The sequence below is a fragment of the Suricata suricatta genome, chromosome 9, assembly GCF_006229205.1.
Source record: "Suricata suricatta isolate VVHF042 chromosome 9, meerkat_22Aug2017_6uvM2_HiC, whole genome shotgun sequence".
NCBI classification, from domain to species: Eukaryota; Metazoa; Chordata; class Mammalia; order Carnivora; family Herpestidae; genus Suricata; species Suricata suricatta.
In genome coordinates, this window is record NC_043708.1 from 54,729,339 (window position 1) to 54,753,760 (window position 24,422).

Consider the following 24,422-nt stretch of genomic DNA (forward strand, 5'->3'; position numbering starts at 1 on the left):
TCTAATGTAAACTATAGATAGGGGCGATTATGATGCATCCAGGTAGACTGATAAATTGTAACAAACATAGCACTCTGCAGGGGGATGTTTATAATGGGGGAAGTGATGGTATGTGCATGTGTATCTATGTCTATGCTGAGAATATATGGGAAATCTTTGTCCTTTCCTCTCAATTTTGCTATGAATCTAAAACTTCTCTGAAAAACTCTTTATTTTTAAATTAAAAATGTATTTAGGTATAGTTGATATAAAATATTATACTCATTTCAGGCATACAACATAATGACTCAACAATTATATACATTATGAAATGCTCACCATGAAAAAGTTAGATACCATCTGTCATCATACAAAGTCATCACAATATTTTTGGCTGTATTCTGTATGCCTTACATTTCATCTCTATAATCTATTTTATAACTGGAAGTTTGTTTTTTTAATTTTTAATGTTTATTCATTTTTTTTGAGAGAGAGATGAAGACAAAGCATGAGTGGGGGAGGGGCAGAGAGAGAGAGGGAGACACAGAATCCGAAGCAAGTTCCCCGGCTCTGAGCTGTTAGCAGAGAGCCCAACGTGAGGCTCAAACCACGAATTGTGAGATCATGACCTGCAAGATTATGATCTGAGCTGAAGTCAGATCCTTGACCGAATGAGCCACCCAGGTGCCCCTATTTTATAACTGAAAGTTTCTATTTCTTTATACTCTTCACTTACTTCACCCATCTTCCCTCTCCTTCCTTCTGGAAACCACAAATCTCTGTTCTATATTTGTGGGTCTATTTCTGGTTTTGTTTGTTTATTCATTTGTTTTGTATTTTAGATTCCACATGTAAGTGAAATCAATGGTATTTGACTTTTTCTGTCTAACTTATTTCACTTAACATAATATTCTCTAGTTCATCCATGTCATGATTGGCAAAATTTTATTTTTATGGCTGATTAATATTCCATTTTATATATACACCATATATAAATGCATTATGTATCTGTATGTAAATATATGTATGTATTTCTTTATCCATTTAAAAATAGTGTTTAAAAAATAAGTGGTGCCTGGCACTCAGTTGGTTAAGCATCTGACTTGGCACCGGTCATGATCACGGTTTGTGGGTTTGAGCCCCGTGTTGGGCTCTGTGTTGACAGCTCAGAGCCTGGAGCCTGCTTCAGATTCTGTGTCTCCCTCTCTCTCTGCCCCTCCCCCACTTGTGCTCTGTTTCTGTCTCAATAATAAATAAACATAAAGAATTTAAAAAATAATAAGATAGGGGCTAAATCAGTATGTGTGAAACATTTACTGGGGTGCCTGGGTGGCTCAGTCGGTGAAGTGCCCAACTTCAGCTCAGGTCATGATCTCTCAGTTCGTGGGTTTGAGCCCCACAATGGGCTCTGTGCTGACAATTCAGAGCCTAGAGCCTCCCTCTCTCTCTCTTCCCCTCCCCTGCACACATTCTGTCTCTCTCTCTCTCTCAAAAATAATAAAAAACATTAAATAAAAACTTAAAAAACATTTACTTAATGTTCCTCATGTTTAAATAGATCACTTTGATTTCTTATGTCTTCCAGTTTTGCTGTTTTTCTCTACCAAGATATTAGTAGTTACCATGATTTTCTCCATCAACTATATTTAGATATCATCAGTTTCAAGTCCCATATGAATAATTTTTAATTACAAGATGAATAAGATCTGAGGATCTAATGTACAGCATGGTAACTATAGTAATATCATATACTATATACTTGAAATTTGCTAAGAGAGTAATTTTAAGGATTCTCACCATGACCAACAAACCAAAAAGTTATCTATGTGAGGAGATGGATGTGTTAAATAATTTCATAATGTATACCTACATCAAATGTATACCCATATCATTGTATATTCTTTAAAAATATTATCATTTTATGTCAACTATTCCTCAGTAATGCTGGGGGAAAGAGAAATAGAAATAAAGAACTCATAATTATTTTCTAGAGGGTGAGGATTTTGTTTGGTATAGACTATTCACAGATAAAAGTGATAAGTGAAAAAACTAAAAAAAGTAGCTGTGTCATCGACATAGTGATAAAGTGGTCAAAATTTTTAATGTTGAAAATGGAAAATTTCAGAATTTAAATCATAGTCTTATAACGGAGACATAAATTCATGTTTGGAATATAAAAGAGAAAGACCCAGCTTGGTATGACTGTCAGGAAAGATATACTGTAAATATAAAGGGCCACAATGAGACCATCATTTAATGAATTGACAGGGATATTTGGGGCAGCAGGGGAGGTGAGGGAAAGAGGCTGCTGGCACTGAATATAGTGTCATGAAACAATTTTTTTTCCAAAAAGAAGGAAGAAGATATGGATTTATTTGCATGTTAGATACAGCTGAGCAGTGATAGTGGGGGTAGAGCAGGCAGGTTGGAGAGAAATCAGATTTTTATGAGGAGACTGAATAGAGATGAGGTACTTTGGCTTGCAGAGACCGGCCCATCGAAGAGTCTATACATATTGATATGGATTTGAATGTTACTTTTAAGGCAATGGAGAGCCATACTAAAGGTTTGGTGACATATAGTAATATTATACAACTGCTTCTCAAAAGATCACACTAGCTACAGCTCAGAGAGTACGTGGGAGGTAAGCAGGGCTGGAGATTTTTCACTTTAAAAAACAAATACTCAGTATGAGTCTACATATACTAATTATATTACATATAAACTCATTTTAATACAATTATTTATATTTAAACAAAGGCAACAAGTACAGAAAATGCCAAACATTTTTATGTGCAACCTACTCAATAGTAGAGGTAAATTACTGAGAAACTCAAGTAGATGAAACGCTACACTCCAGAAGCATAAATAGATTTGAATAACATGCATAATGGCATTAATGGTTTTTTACGACTGGTGTATTTGTCTTCTCGTCAAGAACCAGAACAATATAGAAGCTTACACACTTACTTAGAAAGCAAGAAGACCACTGAGCAGGTTGAAAACAGACCCACTTGGTAATAGACACAGAAAGAAAACTTTCTGCACAGTACTATATCTATAGCATAAGGCTGTTTGTTCATTTGTTTTTTAGGCACATGAGGAAAGAAGGAAACTTTTTAAAATAAACATGATCAAAGAAATGACTTTCATAGTAACCCATTATCATATTTAGAAACTTAACATTGTGAAATCTGAAAAATTTATTGTAACAAGAAACTTAAATATTTCATAAAAGAAAATATAGGTCAAATATAAAGAACAAAAGTTACATAAGGCCATAATTCTCATCAGTTAATTTTAATAAATTTCTATTTTTTAATTAAATTTATATGTCCAGTCAAACATAAAGGTAGATTAAAGGACAGGTCATATTAGCAGATTTCAGTAAGTTTATCTCAACTCTTAAGAGTCTGAGAATCAACTTGAAATAAACAAGGTGGTACCTAATAAAGATAAAGATAGGGGATCAAGAAATGTTATGTCTAGTCTACAAGTTAAGGAAAAAAGCAGGATTTCTGAAAATGATAGTTTCAATTCAGAGCTAGAGAAAAATAATTAAAAATGAGAGAGAAAGATGAGAATAGACGAATCTCAGACTGGATTTATTCAAGGCGAAAAATTCTACAGAGTACATATTACACTCAAATAGCAACAACTACTTGAGGATGAAATTGCGTGGCAGAAGAAAAAATGAAAAGATAAATTGCTGCGTAGAAAGGAAATAAAGTAACCTTTCACTTGGATATGCAATTATTCAATTTTGTTACATTGAATTATTGGTCTTTGTTTTTACCACAAATTTAGAGTATGCATTAACATACTTGTTATTGCTATGGCAAGATCAGAATGTGTTTCTCCACCCCTATACTTTGGACTTGGCCAAGTGATTTGCTTTGGTTAATGCAATGTTAGCAGATATAACAAAGAAAAAAATCTCAAAAATGTGCTTTCCTGTCTGAGGTTTTCCTCTCACATTTCCCCTACTTCCATGCAAGGACCCTCCCTTAGACAGCCTTGCTATATTAAGATATGTGAAATGGGCCCAAAATGAACTTGAGACCTGGAAAAAAATGAGCTCACCTATGTTCCACTGAACTCTGGCTAACATGTAGATGAGTGAGCAATGAATAAATGCTTATTGTGTATTCCACTGAGATTTTGTGTTTTCTTCCCAGATATCATACCTGTCTGATACAACAGGGAACATTATATTTGTTATACTCATATCAATATAAGGAAAATACTGTATAGTCCTTTTTAGCCTTTAAAGCCAACTTTAAGACAAAGATTCATGTGTCTATTCATAATCATAGGACAGACTATTAATGTTTTCCACCTTAATGTCATAAAAGGACAGATGAAAGATGTTGAGGGATGTAGATGTGAAGAAGACTATAGAAGAAACATACAAATTGAAGTCAGGGTACTAAAATGGTAGAAAATAAGTAGGTGTGTATTAGGTCTTCCATATTTTTATAGGGTTATAAAAAGAAAGGGTTGCAATAGATACTTGAAAATATGTCCCAGAAAAAAAAATATATCATGTCGTGGAAACAAGAGATAAAGAAACAATAAATCTAATCTAGAAGTGTTCAGTAGAAGGATATGTTTCATCGGGTTACCAATGAAATGCCTTTTGCATATGTGATAGGAGGTAATCCCAAAATAATGCCAAAATAATTCTCTTTGCAAGAATATGTCTTTGTAGACATAACAGGTGTCAAGGAGGCGGCTTGCATGAAAAAGTACATGCAAGTTGAAAAGTAAAAAGGAAGAAATAATCTCCGAAATCGCTGATTCCTGGTTGTAAATTGTACCTCACAGACAACGTAAAAAATTGTGGTTTTTGATATTGTTTTTTTTGAAAGGGAGAGTGTGAGTAGAGGAGAGGCAAAGAGAGGGAGACACAGGACCTGAAGCAAGGTCCAGGCTCTGAGCATAGAACCTGACGCTGGGCTCGAATCCACAAACCACGAGATCATGACCTGAGCCAAAGTTAAATGCTCAACCAACGGAGCCACCCAGGTGCCCCTGTACCTCACTGACAGCTTCTTAAAATTCACCTAGCTTCCAACACTCATCCCTAACTCTACTTGTAGATTTTCCAGGTTTTGTGCAGACACTGTTGGGATCTAGCTTTTTTTTTTTTCCAATGAAAAAATAAAAAGCATCTGAGAAGTGTGCAACAGTTTTTGAAAATTCCATTTATCCAATGAAGATGAAAAGCAAACTCAAAATACAATGCAAAAGTGATTCCTATTATCAGAATGATATTTTACCCTCTTTTTTAATGTACCAAATTAGAGAGTACTAGTGGACAATGGAAAAAAATACACTGATTTATCATGTCTTTATGGAATCCTTTCTCAGTCTAAACTTTGAGGTCACATATGACCCAAGCTGGTTTTGAAGCAATTTTATATTCGAGTCAGACTAATGTTCAGTATCTTACCAGCACAGCTGTCCTGGGTTAGAGTTCACACACACTTGAAGAAGTAGACAGCTGCTATGCTTATATTAGTGTGCCACAGTTATATCAATTACCACTCAAAACAATGTTGGGTAACTATTGATATTTTTCAACAGCCTATTATCTTGAGTATCATAGGTGGCAAAATCATTATCAAAGTTCCATTATCTTTAATTACAACAAAGTAATTGGCATAGTGATCATAAGAAACCTAAAGATCTCAAAGTTCCCAATACAGCAAATAACAAACTATTACAATCTTTGCATTAATGAAGAGCTGTTTGATTAAAGAGCTTCTTTTGAATGATCACCAAATATAAACAGCCAGCTTACTTTCAGGGTAATTAAGAAAGGCACCATTTAGGCAGGAATGAAAGTTTCTATATAAAACTACACACTGGGAATTGACACTTTAGTCTCACAATTTCAGGGAATAAGCTGGTCCTGTTCTCTTGGTGTATATGAAAATCTGGAGGAAGAAAAAAATCATTATCTGTAAATAAGATATTATGAGTAAGTCAGGTCATTACCATTAGGATTAGTTGCTTGATTTGAGCAGATTTATAAGCATTCATAAAAATAACCATTTGTAATTCTTATATGAAACAAATATCACTCTTTGGTATATCTTTGAAACATTATGATAATTTCATGGATAATATAATTATATATGGCATGGCCCTTTAAAAAATATGATGCATAGACAGAATCAAATAAGAATGATACGACAAATCTTTGAGTTGAGGGACATTCTACAAATTAAATTCCTGTTTGTGTCAAAAATGGCAGGGTACTAAAAGACAAATTTAGGAAATGCTCCAGACTAAAGAATACTGAAGAGACATGTCAAGTAAATGCAATGCATGATTTCAAATTGGATTCTGAACCTATAAAATAAAATATTAGAATTCTCAGCAACACTTTAACATCCCTGGAATAGATAATAGAATTTTACCAGTGTCAATGAGAAAGAATGGAATCTGGCCATTTGTAACAACGTGGATAGATCTGGTGGGTATTATGCTAAGTGAAATAAGCCAGGCAGAGAAAGACAGATACCATATGTTTTCACTCATGTGTGGACCTGGAGAAACTTAACAAAACACCATGGGGGAGGAGACGGGAAAAAATAGTTACCGAGAGGGAGGGAGCCAAACCATAAGAAACTCTTAAATACTGAGAACAAACTGAGGGTGGATGGGGGGTGGGGGAGAGAGGAAAGTGTGTGATGGGCATTGAGGAGGGTGCTTGTTGGGATGAGCACTGGGTGTTGTATGAAACCAGTTGACAATAAATTGTATTTAAAAAATCAATAAAAATAAGAATAAAAGACTTTTACCAGTGAAAATGTCCTGATTTGATGGTTGCGCTATAGTGGTAAAAGGAAACATTGGTATTTTTAGGAAATACACACTAAAATAGTAACCCATAATTTGACATCATACTTGCAACACATTTCAAAAAATATATTTATGTATGCATATATATATACATTTAGATAGATAAATAGGTAGGTGGGTAGGCAGATAGATATTTCTATAATAGTGGATTGACTGGAAATAATAAATTGAATGTAGTAAATCTAAAACAATAGGAAATCTGAGAAGACATAATGATAAACTTGCACTCTTTTTTACACTTACAACTTTTCAAAATTTGAAAATATTTCAAATTGAAAGGTTAAAAGAAATAATTATATTGGAGACCATGAAAACCCCTACAGTTAGGCATGTAAATAGAAAAAGAAGCTGCTAATTTTTTTAATGTTTATGTATTTATTTTGAGAGAGAGAAAGTGAGCACATGAGAGCAGGGGAGGGGCAGAGAGAGCGAGGGAGAGAGAAAATCCCAAGCTGGCTCCATGCTGTCAGCACAGAGCCTAACATGGGGCTCCACCTCAGGAATCATGAGGTCATGATCTGGCCTGAAATCAAGCGTCAGATACGCAAACTACTGAACTCCCCAGGAACTCCAGAACCTGCCAATTTTTAATCTAAGATGTCTATCCTGTTACCAACTCAGAGGTAAGGAATAAAAAAAAGAAGAAAAAAAAAAGAAGAAAGAGATGGAAGGAAGAAAACCAGTAAATTTCCTATTTCTGCAGTTATAAAACTGACAATTTTTCAAAGCCAATGAATAGAAGACTCATTTTTTGTTCCTTTTTCTTTTCTTTCTTCCTCATAAAATATTAATTGGATAGCCAATACAAGTTAAGTGATTTTAAGAATACAAAGATATAAGCTGAAGACAGAATATATACCAAGAGAAAAAAAATATCAATGCACCACTCTATATTTATTTTGCCCTAATATTTATTATTTCCCTTCTTTTCCTAGCTTAGGCTACATTTGTTGTTCTTTTTCTAGGATATTAGAGAAATCTGAAGTGTGTGGTTCACTGAGGTAAGTCATAACAATAACAAACTTAAAAAGTTGGCCTGCTTTTGTTGATTTTGATGAAAGTTCTCTGTGTCTCCTGGACTTGGATGTCTGTTTCCTTCTCCATATTGGGGAAGTTTTCAGCTATAATTTTCTCAAATAAACCTTCTGCCCCCTTTTCTCTCTCTTCTGGGATTCCTATGATATGAATGCTATTATGCTTGGTGTAGTTATAAGTTCCCTAACTCTATTTTCATAATCTAAAGTTTTTCATTGCCTGGTTTAACCAGCTTCATTATTTTCCATACTTCTGTATTCTGTACCACTTATTTTTTATTCTGTTCTTTCTATCTTTGTGGTCATTACATCCAGTTTGTTTTGAATCTCGATTATTGAATTTTTCATTTCAGCCTAACTAATTTTCAGGTCTTTTATCTGTGCAATAAGGGACTGCCTGGTGTCTTCCATGCTTTCTCAAGCCCAACTAGTATTTTTGTGATCTTTTGCTTTAAATTCTGCAACAAGCATATTTTTTATATTTGTTTCAAATAGGTCCCTGGCTGTGTCCTTGTCTTGCTTGTTATTTTGGAATGAATTTTTCCAACTTGGCATTTTGTCTAGGTCTGTCTTCCTTAATGTTTTAGGAGAGCCTGATGTTTTCTGCTCCTGAGAATAATGGCTTTATGAAAAAGAGGTCATATAATCTCCAGGGATTGGCACTTTAGGAAGTGTTGCTGGTGTGTGCTGTGTGTACTCTGCTGCTGTGTTGTGGCTACTCTATCCCTCAAGTCAGTCCTCTGCAGAGTTTCTCCTTGTCTGCAGTGAGGAGTGTTTGGACCTTAGTCAGAATGTGGTGAGTTTTAACTAGATGTGTTCTGGTTTGCTTGCTAGAAAAGCCCTGATGCTATTTGCACTAGAAATGAAGCTTTGCAGCCCTTTATCATCAGTAGACATGGCGCGTGAGGGATTTGTGCTGATCTTCTAGGGAAGGAGCCTACTGCACTGGTTGTTAGACACACTTGCCCTAGAAAAACAATATCAGTAAAGGGTAGGAGAAGGGACTTGGTGAAAGCAGTTTAGGCAGCCAGTGTTGGCACTGTGTTATTTACTAAACTCAGTTTATGCTGAGGGGCATGGAAGGAAATGGTGCCAAGTTGCTCTTTGTCCCTGGAGAGGGAGTTTCTGCCTGTTGCTGTAGGGAAACACTCTCAGTGGAGTGAACAACTTCCCCACATGTGTCACAGGCATTTTTCAGATTGCTGATTTCACACTGTCTGTCTCTGGGTCACTTGCCTGCCTGGAGCAGTGAAGAATAGCACAGAAATCCCTGGGCTCTACCCTAGCAAGATTGCTGACTTTAAACATTCCAAACTTCAGGGACTTGTGGCAGGGACCTACACTAGTCACATGGGAAAGGGTCTTGCTGTGCTGGGACTGATGCAGGTTTAACCCAGAAAGGCAGTCACGCCAGAGCACAGGAGCATGGGATTTGGAGCAAGCAGGCAAAACACCCAGTGTCCCAGTGAGCTGTCCTCAGCTAGGATCTCTACGCCTATGCTGAGGGGCAGAGGAGGGAAATGGCACCTACCAATTCTTTTGTCCCCAGATAGGCAATGCCATCTCTCATAAGTGCACTCCAAAGAAGAATAAACAGTCTCCCCTGTGCCACTTAAGCTATCCTCAGATCTTGCAGTCTTCCTCAAGGTTGTCTGTCCTCTGCTCCAGGAGTAATGCAGTGTCCTCTGGGTTCTATAACAGCCAAGCCTGGGTACCTCTGAAACTCTAGTCTTTGAGCACTGCTGGTTGCAAAAACTCACAAAAATTAGCTCCTTTAATTTTCCCAGCCAATGGCTTTAGGGAAGTATTCTCCTTGTGCTTATCTCCGTTCATCCCATTCTTTCTTGAGTTTCTCTGTAACCAGGGTTCCCTACCCTCTGCAGAACCCGTGACCCATTTCTCCCCTAAGCCACATCTCTGTACTTCCTACCTTCCTTAGAGTGGCCTCTTTACTTCTAGTTACGCAGTTTGTTCTATCAATCCTCAGGTCATTTCTTGAGTATAAAGAACAATTCAATAATAATCCAGCTGTGTTCAAGGAATGAGGCAAGCCTAGGGCGCTCGTACTAGTTACCCTCTTAGCTCCTCTTGCCACAGTATCCTTCCTTGAGAATCTTGAAGGTAGGAGAGGGGCGCCTGGGTGGCTCAGTCTGGTAAGCGTCCAACTTTGGCTCAGGTCGATCTCACAGTTCGTGGGGTTGAGCCCCACATCAGGCTCTGGGCTGACAGCTAGCTCAGAGCCTGGAGCCTGCTTCAGATTCTGTGTCTCCTTGTCTCTCTGCCCCTCCCCTGCTCATGCTCTCTCTCTCTCTCTCTCTCTCTCTCTCTCTCTGTCTCACAAAAATAAATAAAATGTTAAAAAAAAAAGAAGGTAGGAGAGATTATTATTAATGTGGATTTTAACATCGCTGGGTAAACTAACCAAATTACATACAATGGCAGCCCCAAACTCACAAATATTTAACAAAGTATTCTGATTTAAAATTATGATTAAATTTAACATTATGCTGGGTTTCAGAATAAATAATATATTCAAAGGAAAATAATCCAAGAATCAGTGCAGCTTTTTACATTTTTGAGTAAAATAGAGAAGATAGCTATCTGCTAAGTTATTATTAACATTCCCTTTTATTTATGACTGTATTTTAAAAAAGTTGATCAACTCAAATTCCATTCAATTCCCTTCCAATAGTGGCACTTTGGGAAGGAGTGTCTGAAAAGATATTTCTTATGTGTATGAAAACCAAATATCTTGTATTATGATTTTTCAGCTGGTAGAAAGAAAGCCTGCATTGAAGAAGGAAACATTCTGTTCTGAATGTTCCCAAATATGGAAACACAGTCAAAGGTGAAAATTTTCTGAAAATAATAGTTTTACAAACATTTCAAACATCTTAGAAGTTATTTTATACAGATGATAAATATGCATATTTCTTAATTAATACCAGGTGATGCTTAAGTTGATTTCCCCCTCTTTTTAGCTCCACAACAATGAATTAAAAGATGATAAATACAATGCTATTTTAATATTACAGTTTCCTTTTTAATAAGTTGTTCCTCCTACTGGTTAACATTTTCAAAATCCATTCAATATTTATAAGAAGTTTAATGTTTCCCCCCCTCTTGCTATCATGTGCTCTAGATAAGTATAACCTGCTTAGCATTATCTATTTCAAATCAGAATAACCTTAACTTGAAGACTGTTATTGCCGGTGTTCTACAACAATTTGTAGATTGAAAACGTGAGCAAAAACAATTTAATGAATTACACTGGTTGAATTCAAAACATATACAAATAGAAACTATCAAAAGGATCAAGTTGTATTTGGCCATAGGTTTGGCAGATTGTGAACATGTACCAGTTTTTCAATAATAGATCAGAAATGATCAAGTGCTATTAAATTTTCCCACAGCATTGTTCTGGAAAACTCCAGGACTTTAAGATCTGATTCATGACAGCATAACAATATTCTAAGCTACTGAGTTGAAGGAGTTCAATCTTATTGATTCAGCTAATAAACAGAGCATATTGAGGTGTGTGAGTGGCTCAGTTGGTTAAACATCCAATTCTTAGTTTCAGCTAAGGTCATGATTTCATGTTCGTAGGTTTGAGCCCCACCTCGAGCCCCACATGGGATTCCATGCTGAGATGTGGGGCCTGCTTAGGATTTTCTCTCTCGCTCTCTCTTTCTGCCCCTCCCTTGGTCTCTATCTCAAAATAAAGAGACTTAAAAAAAAAATATATATATATAAATCACATTTATCTAAAAAATGTATATGAGGAGTTGGGTTAGGACCTCTAAACAAAGAGTCTATAAACCAATGAATAAAATAACCTATTTTTATGGGTAAAATAGGAAATGTTATGTGTGTGCTATATATAGACAAGTAAAATTTTTCCTGAAAAAAATGAAAGTGTAACATTACCATTTATTGTTTAGTTTTATAGATACCATTGGTGAGTACAAAGAGAAATAAAGCAGATTCTGTCCTTCAATGCTCAGAACCTATCAAAATAAGTTAAACGGAGACTTCATGAATACCCTTGAATACCATATTATTAGATCTTCATGAAGAAAAAAGAAATATGAGGAAAAGGGATAAAAGGGGGATAATTTCCAGGCATCTGGCTTAAATGACTATGTGAATACTACATTTATTAGCCAAAATAGGAAACGTCAGTGGAGGCCAAGACACAGAAAATATTGAGGTCATTTTTTAAGTTGCTGGTGGTAAGATGCCAGAAGCACATACAAGTGGAAAAATCCAGCACCTGTAAGAGGAGTCAACATTAATAAAGTAATTAATACACAACTCTAAATACTCTTGATTGGTTACATAATACTTTCACTTACGTAGAAAAATCCAATATTTATATGAGGGAAATTTGTAGGCACTGCAGAAGCAATCTGATTAAAGAGAAAGGAGGATACAGTTACGGAGATTGTGTGGTCTCAATGTTTAAAAATAAAATGTATTTGGGGCACCTGGGTGGCTCAGTCAGTTAAGTGTTTAACTTCAGCTCAGGTCATGATCTCATGGTTCGTGGGTTCAATCCCTGTGTAGGGCTGTGTGGACAGCATGGAGCCTGGAGCCTGCTTTGGATTCTGTGTCTCCTTCTTTATCTCTACCCCTCCCCTGCTCATGCTCTGTCTCTCTCTCTTAAAAATAAATAAACATTAAAAAATAAAAATAAATAAAAAATTAAAAATATTTGTAATATTTAATTCATTTTAAAAAAAGAAATGGTCATAGATCTTCCACATACTCTTGTAATATACATATAGATACATTTTTTTTTCTTAGCTCTCTTATCAGTTGGGTGAATGATGAATTGGAGCAATTCTGACAAGTAAGCTATATAAAATATAATTTATGATACTTATATGAAAGATCCCCCCCAAAGTCTCCATATTTCTCTGATTCACACACACACACATTTTAACTACTTTGTATTAATTTAATTACTTCATGATTATAGGTATATGTTACACTATAATATTGTGTGTGCGTATATATATGCATATATATACACATATCTGTATTTAACTATTTTGCTCTCCTTATTAAAAAATGTGAACACTGAGGGGCACCTGGATGGCTCAGTCAATGAAGCATGTAACTCTCAATCTTTGAGTTGTGGGTTTAAGTCCCATATTGGTTGAAGAGATTACTTAAAAATAAAATCTTTTAAAAAATGAGAACATGGATAAATAGGACTCAGCTATTTAAAATGAACTATAGTCTGTTTATGTCTTCTGCCCATTTCTTCACTGGGTTATTTGGTTTTTGGGTGTAGAGTTTGGTGAGTTTCTTGTATATTTTAGATACTAGCCCTTTATCTGATATGTCATTTGCAACTATCTTTTCCCATTCTGTCGGTTGCCTATTAGTTTTCTTGATTGTTTCCTTTGCAGTGCAGAAGCTTTTTATCTTGATGAGGTCCCAAGAGTTCAGTTTTGCTTTCATTTCCCTTGCCTTTAGGGATGTGTCGAGAAGGAAATTGCTGCAGTTGAGGTTAAGGAAATTGTTTCCTACTTTCTCCTCAAGGGTTTTGATGGTTTCCTGTCTCACATTCAGGTCCTTCAGCCATTTTGAGATTATTTTTGTGTAGGGTGTAAGAAAGTGGTCTAGTTTCATTCTTCTGCATGTTGCTGTCCTGTTCTCCCAGCACCACCTGCTAAAGAGGCAGTCTTTTTTCCATCAGATACTCTTTGCTGCTTTGTCAAAAATTAATTGGCCGTACATTTGTGGGTCCAGTTCTGGGTTCTCTATTCTATTCCATTGGTCTATGTGTCTGTTTTTGTGCCAATACCATACTGTCTTGATGATGACAGCTTTGTAGTAGAGGCTAAAGTCTGGGATTGTGATGCCTCCCATTTTGGTTTTCTTCTTCAATGTAACTTTGGCTATTCGGGGTCTTTTGTGGAGAAACCTAATGGAGGACTGGGGGGGGAGAGGGAAAGAGAGTTGGGGAGAGAGAGGGACACAAAACTTGAGAGACTATTGAATACTGAAAACGAACTGAGGGTTGAAGGGGGACCGGGGGAAAAGAGGTGGTGGTGATGGAGGAGGGCACTTGTGGGGAAGAGCACTGGGTATTGTATGGAAACTAATTTGACAATAAACTACTTTAAAAAAGCTATTTTAAATAAAAAATAAATAAAATGAACTATAGTAGTAAGAACTTTTATTTGTAGCAACTCTTTTAAAACATCTTTAATCAATAATTTTTATTATTAGTTATATTATGCTTTGACATCAATATAGAACATAGGGAAGTTTTATGTCTTTTACAGAATTTTTCAAGCAGGAAAGGGCATGAAACTAAGTAATTCTGCCTAAGGCAAAAGGTTACCATTTATTTTGAACAAGGTGCTCCATCTTAATGAAGGAAAAATGTCTCCATTCCTGTAATCAATTTGCCTAGGAGTATTTACTTTGTAGTTTATAATTATTCTATATTCTCTTTGTATGTGTGTGTGTGTGTACATAGAATGTGTACACGTGTTTCTGTGCACACGTGTATATCTCTATGTGGATATTATGAAACAAATTAAATGGCATTTACAACATATGATGGATGGGATAAACACACAGTACATATACAAACACACACACACACACTTTTTAAAACCATCTAATAAATTAATACTCACATTTATATTCTTATTTAGTTATGTTTGGTGCTTCTAAGCATGTATCTCATTAGTATGTAATGCCCTCTATATGTTAGTGTCCTTAATTTGAAGGAAACCTGAGGCTGGCAGAGGAAAAAGTAGAAATGGGGTTCAGTAAAAGGAAGGGGGGTTATAATACTGGAATATTGAGAGGCCTGGAGAAACACGCTTGAGGCTAGGTTTCTAGAAATCATGCCTTAATCTACTTTACATAATTGGCATGCAGTCACCAATACCTTTGCCACCATGAATGCAGGAGTCAGGAAGTGTCTAGATTCCTGCCATGAACATAATCTTCAGCAGCTGCTATTGCTGGGAGCAACAAAGCCACTGTGCCTCATGAACACAATCTTGCAAGCACTCATCGCTACAGAATAGGGATGCTTGTTTCCACCTTCCTTCAACACCATTTTTGCTTCTTCATATTGCTCAAGAGCACATGGTTGGTAGAGTCTACATCACTTGCGAATACACAAGCTGCAAAGAAGGACAGGGAAGAAAATACTCAAATTTCTACCTTGGAGAGATAAAGTGGAAATGTTCCCAAACTACAGCAAAATATTCAGTAAGTACTGGGCACTGAGGCAAATGTATGGTACTGGTTTATTCTGGTAACTATCAGTGGGAGAGGAGCACCTAACCATTGCAGGTTGGAAAATTACTCAGCCCCCTTTTATGTGATGGCAAAATACTTGCTCCAGATCACCTGCTGTATTCATTGATATGCAAATCACATACTCAGTGACATCATTACTTAGAGGAAGTAGTATAAAACAAAACAACAAGAAGAAATTGAGCAAAAATTTATGTTATTATGCTTCTGCTAATTCTGTGCAGCTGTCAGGAAAGTCCTAGAAGAGATGAATGAACTGAAACCAGAATTAACCTGACTTCGATGGGAGATGGCAGGGAATAAAATCAGCTTTGTTCAGTGAGGGACTCTCTTCTTAAGAGCCTGAAATCAAACTTGTCTGAGAGTTCTCTAGCTCGGAGCCTTGCCAGGTTGAAAAAGCCACATTCCTCTGTGTTTAAGGATTCTATTAGAAGTAGACAATGTCATTCAGAAGCTTTAAAGTATATGCAACTAGACCCCACAATTTTCAGAGTGCCATCCACTAAGGTTATTCTTCCAAATGAAATGGTGGAGAGAAACCACAAAACTCTTGTTTATATTGGAAAAGTGGAACGAGGTCGTCAAGTAGCAGCCATTAAGCTATGGGCTAACAGGCACAAGAACAAAGAGTCGAGTAAATGAAATATTATAATCTTCAGACTTAAAGACTATGTTGATGTAAGATCCTGGCTGTGTTTAAAGACGGTCGCATGGCTGGAACTTAATTGGTTATCTCTGTAAAGTTTGAGGGAACTCATGCTGATATGGAACCTTGTATATGACCTGGAACAAGTTGTAATTGTTGAATCCCTAAAGCAATATATAAGACCCCAAATTCAACCAACTTAAAATTAGCTAAATCTATGCTGCCTGCAGGAAAAGTATCCTCCCCAATGGGATCTATTCAGAAGTTACAATGAGGTATAGGAAAGCATAGGAGGATTCTTCCAAGAGCAAAACCAAGGCTTTCCTCTTGGCTAAAAGAGCAAGTTTTCCTCACAGATGAGTGATGACTTCAGAGTCTCCCCTTCACCCCTTGGGAATAAAGCCCTTGCTTCCTCTTACTTTGGTACTACTGTATATTATGTGAGTTAGTTGAAGACAAATTGCATTTTAAGTGGCAGATTACCAGACCCTAAGAAAAACAACACCTGCATACGATGGAGAGATTCCAATTTATTGTTTCTTTTAATATTTTTAATGTTTATTTATTATTGAGACAGAAACAGAGCACAAGTGGGGGAGGGGCAGAGGGAGAGGCAGACACAGTATCCGAAGCGGACTCCAGGCTCTGAGCCGTCAGCACAGAGCCCAACACGGGGCTCTAACTCACGAGCTATGAGATCATGACCTGAGCCGAAGTTGGACGCTTCACCGACAGAGCCACCCAGGCGCCCTGAGATTCCAATTTCAAGCCAGATGCAGTAATTGAATGAGACAGTCAATCTTACCTGGGTAAGGAGATGACATGTTGTTGTGTATAGGAGAAAATAATGTAGTCAATGCATTGTTATATGGGTTAACTTTGGCCTGCACTGTTCAGTTGACCAAACACTTAAATACATGTCCTTTGCCAGCTGCCAACCAACAAAGGGTGTCCATGTAACAGAGTCTAGGATAATATGAAGCAGTTAGGAGTCCTTGGGAAAAGTGTCCATTTTTAATTTTCTAATTTTAATTTTTAAAATGAAATATATTTATTTCCATTTCTCCACTTGTTCCGTCATGAGTCTTAAGGTCCAGTTGCCATTTTAAATACATGGAATGAAAAATATGACCATCAAAGTTAACATGTTAAAAAAGTCAAGGGGAAGAAAAAGATTTGATTTGAAATAAATAAAGTTTTGTTAACCTCAGCATTGACAAGTTTTCTTTTAGGTTGTAGACAAAAACATCTTTGTTTTGTTTTTATTATATTTTACTATACTTTATTTTATTTTTTTAAATTTTTATCATAATGGTAAGTGTACTCTTTAATCCTCATCCCCTATTTCCCCCATCACCCCCATCCATCTCCTTTGTGGTAACCATCGGTTTGTTGAGTCTAATTAGCAGTACCACAGCCTAACTATTGTGTGAATAATGAAAAATAGGGAAAAATCTAACAATTTTGATATAGCAATTTTGATGCTAAATTCAGAGATAATTTAGAATACATGTTTAACAATGATGTTAAAGAGAAGACATAACATTACATTGTCTAGACTTTTAATGATTTCATGAGAAAGGATATTTTATTTTTTATTTATTTAATTTTATTTTTATTTATTTTTAAAGTAGGCCTCACATCCAGTGCAGAGCCCAGCACAGAGCTTGAATTCAAGACCCTGAGATGAGTCAGCTGCTTAACTGACTGAGCCACCCAGGTAGCCTGAGAAAGGATATTTTAAGTACAAGTTTTGTCAAGTTATTAGAATGGTGTCATTTATATAAAATTGTCTGAGTACCTCCAGGTTTGGAGCAAGGAATATACAGTTTAAAGCAAAGAGGTAGGAGAGATCTAAAACTTCTTACTTGATTTGGCTTTGCTCTTTCTTGACTTTGGCACATGTTAAAGTCCGATCTTTCTCTCCTGGGTTTTTTCATGGACTCTTTTGAGTCTATCACTCCACTTTTTAAGACTGTCTTTCAGAGGGGCACCTGGGTGGCTCAGATGGTTAAGTGTCTGACTCTTGATTCAGGATCAGGTCATGATCTCACAGTTCATGAGATCTCTCTCACTCTCTCTATACCACTTCTGCTCTCTCTCTCTCAAAAATAAATAAGTTTTTAGGGAAAAAGAAACTGTCTGTGGACTTCATACCTGCAAGCATTTTTATGCTTGTTAGTTTGTTTTGGTTTGGAGAGGGCACTGCCATACATCCTTTGTCTGGATAGACCCCCGTATGCAGTTTTTCTCCAATAAACCCTTCTTACTCTGTTCTAATTGTCCATTTTAGGCTTCTCTCACCATTGTGAGCACCAGTGATGTCTGCGGAACAAATTATAGGATACAAAAGAAGTGAAATGTTGGAATGATTTAAAGAAGACACATATGGGAAAACAATAAAGATCTAATACACATATGTTTGCTATTTTTGAAGGAAGAATACAAGAAACAAAATATATTTATTATCTGTTAGAAAAACATCCTAAATTTTATATATGTGTATATATATGTGTGTGTATATATATATATACATATATATAAAAGAACATCAGAAATTGAGAAGATATATTATGAACAAAATAAAAAAGTGAAAAAGAAACATTTGAAAGGATTGAATTTAGCCTTGATGAAATTACTAAAATCAAGGAAAGACAAATATCTTAAAATTTATCCAGAAATAATAGTAGGTCATTCTCCAAAGAAATAAAGCTTGCTTCAGATTTCCCCCAAGAGATTAGATGCCAGCAGACATTACAGCAAGATCTAAGGAATGTTACAGGAAAGCTTATGAAACTTTTAATCTTTACTCAGTCAAGGTAGTGTTCAGAGGTAAAGGCAAAAAAGGGAGTTTGAAAAATGAGAAAAAGAAAAAAAATAATTGAAGTCTTTCTGAAAATCCACTTGGATATTTAATTCTTCTCTACTCATAAATGGAGAAGGAGTAGTATATTAAAAAAGAGGACTAGATAGGCATGAGCCCTATTAAGAAAGGATTCATATAGTTTGTTCTGTCTTCTCTTCTCCCTCCTCCTCTCCCATCCCATCCCCTCCTCCACCTCCCACTCTTGCTCCTACTCCTACTTCTTCTCTCCACAAGTTGCTAAATTTGCCTGTTAAGAGTGATTCATGGTAGACTCATAAAATATGACACTTGAAGGAAGTGCTGAAAGGAAAGCCCTGAAGGAAGCATAAGGTAACTAGAAATACAATATGCTGATGGTAAACCTTGAAGAAAAAGGTCAGGAAGCTAACATTTGATGGCACTACCCAGTGGGCTGTGGGAGTTCATTGTGTTTTCCCCTAAACTTGTCAGTACATGTTGCAGTTCTGTTTTTCGTTTTCCTCTCCATATCTGTGTTCCCCTACTCTGCTGTGTTCCTAGAGGCTGAGCCTCATGCAGGTATTACCCAGATTCTCTTTCTTTTGCTGTCTTTGCTTGGATTAGGCATGTGAGAAGCACTGGTGGAGATCAAGCAGGATGTTTACAATAAGATGCACTCTCTGCTTCAGTGCCTCTTATTATTTTAGCTGCAGCCCTCAAGATCACACTGCCAGGAAACACTCCCCACCCACCTAAGCTACAGCTCTCACCTGGTGCTGAAGACACACTGTCTTCCTCTGTCCCTTCAGCTGTGAAAATAAGAGCTTCCTGCTGTCTCAGGTCTTTGGGTACATTATCATCCCTTGTGTGTTCTTTAATCTTTGCTTCCATGTAATCCCTTTATTAAAAGCATTTCACTTCAGCTACAATCAGATATCACCACACACCTGTCAAAATGGCTAAAATTAACCCCACAAGAAACAACGGGTGTTGCTAAGGATGTGGAGAAAGGGAAACCCTTTTACAGTATTGGTGGGAATGTAAACGGATGCTGCCACTCTGGAAAATTATATGAAGTTTCCTCAAAAAGTTAAAAATAGAACTAACCTAGGATCCAGCAATTGCACTACTAGGTATTTACCCAAAGAATCAATATATATATATATATATATATATATATATATATATATATATATAGCCAAATTATGGAATGAGCCTGGATGTCCATCACCTAATTAATGGATAAAAAAGAGGGTGTGTGTGTGTGTGTGTGTGTGTGTGTGTGTGTATGCAATGGAATATTACTCAGCCATAAAAATTACTGAAATCTTACCATTTGCAGCAACATGGATTGTGCTAGAGAGTATTATGCTAAGCAAAACAAGTCAGTCAGAGAGAGATGAGTGCCAAATAATTTAATACATATGTGGAATTTAAGAAACAAAATAAATTATAATAGGGGAAAAAATGGAGAAGCAAATCAACAAAGAGATTCCTAAGTGTAGAGAACAAACTGATTGTGAACAGAGGGGGAGGGGGGAGGATGGGTAAAATAGGTGATGGGGATTAAGGAGACCATTTATGATGAATGCCAAATACTGTATATAAGTGTTGAATCACTGAATTGTACCCCTGAAACTAATATTACATTGTACATTAATCAGCTGGAATTTAAACAAAAGCTTTAAAAAAATCATTTCATTTGAATCAATGATGTTAAGTTATTTTTCTTGCCAGGACAGCTGACTGACATTGTTTTCAGTTGACTAGTGACATTTCTTAATAAAATTAATTATTTGAATATTAATAGACCACACTCTAGACCCAGCTGGTTGTTGTTCATAAATCCATAGTGATTTCATATTGTACACATGATATCAGAGTGGTTACTCATATTAATATAAAATGTAAACACTAAAAACTAAAAATCTACAGGGAAATCAGCTAACTTCCACTTAACAGTTTAAATAGTTCTACTGTTTTATTTTTACTAAAATAAATATAAAGTACTGTTGTCTCATATTTAGGAATCAGGAGATCCAAATGCAGTGAAGTATCAGTGACTGATATTATTTACTATCAGAAGTTAAGTTGAAATCCTTAATATTAGAAGCTAGAAAGAAATTTCATAGGAAAAGTGACAAAACAACTTATTAGAATATTAAAATTTCACATGCATAAAGGATTATTCCTATCGGGAAACACTCAGGTCCAATTTCAAGTTGAACAGAATCTTTCTTTTTGAACCCCTTTTCTTTAATAACATTATGTAGAATAAATCAGTTTAAACAACATTGGAAGGGCAGACTTGAAAGAGCTACAAAAGTGCGTAGGGTGCATCAGAACTGCTAATATAGCAAATCAGGAGATGATTAAAAGGAGCCACCACTCCTGTTGCTATAGTGAGAATTTATGGGATGTTTGGTGCATAATCTCTGTAGGACAGTTTCAGCAAAATAGGTACCTCTTTCTCCACTGCGGACTGACTCCTTAAATCCCTGTGCTGGCATCAACAGAAAAAAATTCTGGTTCTCAAACTCTCTTTTTCTATTTTGCTTCCCTCCATCCTCTCCAAAAAAAGAAAAGTTAGATAAAAGAGACATAAATTATGCCTGATTTTGATGCATCTGTTTGGAACTATGCCATTTTTTATTGTATTCTTATTCCAATTTATGAAAGAATCAGTATGTTCCTTGTTCATAATTTTTATAATTTGGAATTTTGTCTGATTTTAGGTGAAAGCAAATAAAAAACGTGTAGTGAGTTTTTAAAATTGTCAGGATGGATGACGAGCTTTTTTATATTACTTAAGAAATAGTTCTGAACATGAGTTTTAAGAAGTATTGAAAAGTTTATTGCTAAAAAATAATATATAAAACATAGTAGGGTTAGGATATTTTTAAATTGACATTTCATTATTCCTTGAATATAAAATTAATTGGAATTAACATTTAGACTAAATTTATAATTATTTTTAAACAAATCATTTGATGGTATTGAAGAAAAAATAGTTTGCATAAAGGCCAACCATTTCAATACATATTTCAATATGTATTTCAATTCATTTCAATACATATAACTAACTCACTGATGAAAAATATGGTTTATATCTTATGCTAACACTAATTTGCAGTTATACCAACATTTAATATATTCTAGAATGGAAAATTCAGGTATCTGGGTGGTTCCATCAGTTAAGCATCTGACTCTTGGATTCAGCTCAGGCCATGATTTCAGGGTTTGTGGGATTGAGCTCCATGTAGGGTTCTGCACTGATAGTAGAAAAATATCCTTGGGATTCTCTCTCTCCCTCTCTCTCTACCCCTACCCTGTGCTTTCTCACTATGTCTCAAAAATAAATAAATAAACTTTAAAAAAAGAATAGAAATCTCATTAAAACATTGCTAAGCAATTTCTACATGTAATTTCATATCTGCAGTGTCTTATAAATCTAATGAGAATTGACACAAAGCTGAGGAAATCACAGATTAGCATTCATCCTAGTTGAGGTCCCACCAAAGCTTCATTTACTTTGTAATTACCCTCTAATTGAAATGAATATATGATAAAAATATCAGGTAATTACCAAATCTCCAAAGGTATGCCTTGTTGTTGTTGTTGTTTTTAAGACATTGTCGTATGGAACCATCTAAACTAACCTTCAAAGAATTTTTTTATTATTACTGTAAACCCTCTCCCTTTTGATCAAACATGCTTTGGAGCATAATTACAACTATGATGTGAGGGAAAGTTTATTATAAATAATTTTGCAAATGTAAGTATCTTTGTGGACACCACAGAGTGTAGTATAGAGAGCTATGAATTGATTGCAGAGAAAGCCAGTACTTCATATAGGTATATGGGTTTGGCATGACTTATATTATTTCTAAACTAGTGATGATTTAAAATCATGACTCTTGAATACTGACCAAAAAAATGAGGGCAGAGGGGGGAAGGGAAGGAGGGGGATGGTCCTGGGGGAGGGCACTTGGGGGAATAGCACTGGGTGTTATATGGAAACCAACGTGACAAAAAACTATAAATAAAAAAAATAAGAGTATTAGCTCAAATAGCAGACATTATTTGACTGTTTTGGTGATTTAAATATTCAGAAGGTAGTTTCAATATATGTGAAATATAATGATCATATGAATATTTCTATAATAAGATGGTATTTATTTTCCCCTTTTAACTCTTTTATATGGCAGCTTCAACTAAAATAATAGCCTGGTAATGGCTTAAAATATTTTGTTTTGGAAACATTACATACACAATTGTCTTATGCAATTCTCTAGAAAGGGAAATTTTGATTGTTTAAATTATGTGAAAACCATGCCAGAAATACTAATTTTAACAGAATCATCAGTCTCATGGAAAATAATTGAAGCCTTTAAAAACTGTTAAAAGAAACCCCAGGCTCCAAATGGAGTCTCCTATGTTAAAAGCCCACACCAGCAAACCAAAATTTAACACCTAACCTAACTATAGTTCTAATTCCCATAGCAGTCTAACCTTTAATGAGTCAACATAGCATTTTTGGTCAGTACTGAGACATTTACTGATAGACCACTTTTATTCCCCTAGGTGGGTGGCTTTGCCTAAAACAATGCATTCTTTCCTAAAAATGCTCCCCCTCCCCCACTGCCTCTAAAAACCTTCCCTTTCCTACAGACACAGGTCCTTTCTTTCTACTAGATGGGATGTGGCCTGATTCGTGAATTGTACAAGAATGTCAGCCTGATCTTTTAAACTACTCAGTTAAGTTCTTCTTGTACAAGAAAGCAAAAATTGGAAAGTAAATTCATAATACTTAAAATTTTTTTCTATATTATTTTAACCTAATTCTTCTTTCTACTTAAACATACTGTCTTAGGACACCAACCTATACACATAACATATATAGACTGGGCATGTAAACATTTTTGAAAACTTCCAAATCCTTTCAGAACCTCAATGATATAAAAGCCACTATGCCCTTTTGAACAAGGTATTTTAGAATAGATTTTATGCATGTGAGGACAGACAGTTGATATTTATAGAAAAAATAAGTTGAATTTTGGGGGAATTAACTCAATTTTCCCCCTGGAATTTGTTCCTTACTTGACTTATCTGACTTCTTCGCTAGAATACTGTCCCTAAAAAGGAAGTCACTACTCTCATAGATGAGTAGAACATCTCATATACTAGCTTTTTTGCGCTTAAAGTGCCCAGTGGATGGGAGATAGCAATATCAACATCACTTGAGACTTGCTAAAATGTAAATTTTCAGGCCCTTTGTCAGATAACTGAATCACAATCTCTAGGGATAGGGCCCCCAAATCTGCGTTTTGACATCTGGTGACTTTGAGAAGCACTGTCTAACTAAGTCAAGGTCAAGTGTACTCAGCAATACTGCCAATAGTGACTAGTTAATGTAATCATTCTCAAAAACTTTCTTTTTCATAGGAAGATTAGATGCTTTCAATGCTTTCTTAGAAGGAATGATTCAGCCACTGTGATCATTGTCTTACCAAGTGTATATACAGAGTGCTTCCATATAGAATGTTATAATTTAACTCAGCCTTATCAATAATACTCGAATATGCTTCAACCCTCCAAAATTTTAAATTGATTTCCTACCTTTCATATAATTAATTCACATGACAAATAAAATATAATGTTAAGTATAATTCAGAATTTTATTACACTTCATAAATGTGCTTATGTTCCATAGATCTAGTTAGGACTTCCATAGCAGTTGACTTATATGTACATACTATATTTGATATACATG

The 24,422-nt window shown here is 35.6% G+C and overlaps 1 long non-coding RNA gene across 1 annotated transcript in view; it reads right to left on the reverse strand.

The window, feature by feature from the left end:
- LOC115302543 overlaps window positions 1–24,422 on the reverse strand; it is an 856,964-nt gene that overhangs the window by 231,617 nt on the left and 600,925 nt on the right. The gene's annotated exons all lie outside the window — the stretch shown is intronic.